Genomic DNA, 1260 nt, shown 5'->3' with positions numbered 1-1260 from the left:
CACTGCAGGTTATATTTAAATTTAAAAGCCCATAAACAAAATTAATAGGTAAAATATTTGCAGTATAAAGGATGGCAGAGTATTAATATAAAAAATATGCACATAGGGCTGGCCCGGTGGTGCACTGGAGAGTGTGCTGCTTGGGAGCACGGAGGCGCTCCCGCCGAGGGTTCAGATCCCATGTGGAGACCGGTTCCCGCTCACTGGCTGCGGTGCGGTCGCAACACCGAGGGTTGTGATACCGTCGCCGGTCCCCAGTACGGGCACGACACCGAGGGTTGCGATCCCATTACCAGTCAGTAAAAAAGACAGAAAGGAAAAAATATATATATGCACATAGATCTTACAAATTTACAAGAAAGAGACAAACAACTGAGTAGAAAAATGGACAAAGAAAATGACTAGGTTCCCAGAATGATAAAAATACATACTTTTGGCTCAGCGGTCTCACTTCTGGAAATATATTCTGCAGATATATTTAACTTATATGCAATTATTGTTATTATTGCAGTATTATTTACAACAGTTAACTTGACTAGTAACTTCTGACTGTTCATGTATTTTGCATCCAGAATCATTAACCAAACTAGAACAGAAAAGGCAATACTTCTGAAAGAATAACTACAGCTTAATCATTAATGCCACAGAAATGAAGCTGGATTCTTCTTTGGGTAAAGGCTGGTGGGAGAGATGGGAAATGAGGAGTGTAATAGAAGCTGAGAAGACATGGTCAAAGTCTGAGTTAAAGTTTACGGAGAAAAGGGTAGAGTTTATCCTAGCTTTGTTTGTCAGTAAATTATTCAGATAGGTAATGTAAGAATTTTGCAAGGGATAGAGCCACAGGTTTTTTCTCTTGTACTCTCAAATAAAATAACTCATTTTGGTGTTGCCTGACCTTTCATTGGTTTAGTCCTCATCTTTCTTATTTCTTTTATAACTCTGGCCATTCTGTCTCCTCTTTTCTTTTGACTGACAACTAGAGGGGCACAATGCTTTTTTTTATTTACCTCTTTGACTTAGCAAAACTAATACAGTATAAAATGCATCTAATCATCATCATGTTTGTTTTTGTTCCTCCTCTGATAAAGACTAAAAATACTATATTCTGAAGTCATTAAGGAGTCCATCCACTGAAAATGAAGGAAAATACTGTTTGCAACAGTACCTAGAAAGTAAATGGTTCACAATTTTTGGTCAAATTAAATTTTATTTAAATGAAAGGATGAATTCATCTTGAAGAGAATTAAAACAAAAGAAATG

Source organism: Galeopterus variegatus, unplaced genomic scaffold (assembly GCF_000696425.1).
Source record: "Galeopterus variegatus unplaced genomic scaffold, G_variegatus-3.0.2 Scaffold192, whole genome shotgun sequence".
In the NCBI taxonomy this organism is placed as follows: domain Eukaryota; kingdom Metazoa; phylum Chordata; class Mammalia; order Dermoptera; family Cynocephalidae; genus Galeopterus; species Galeopterus variegatus.
Note: the sequence above shows the minus strand (reverse complement) of the source record.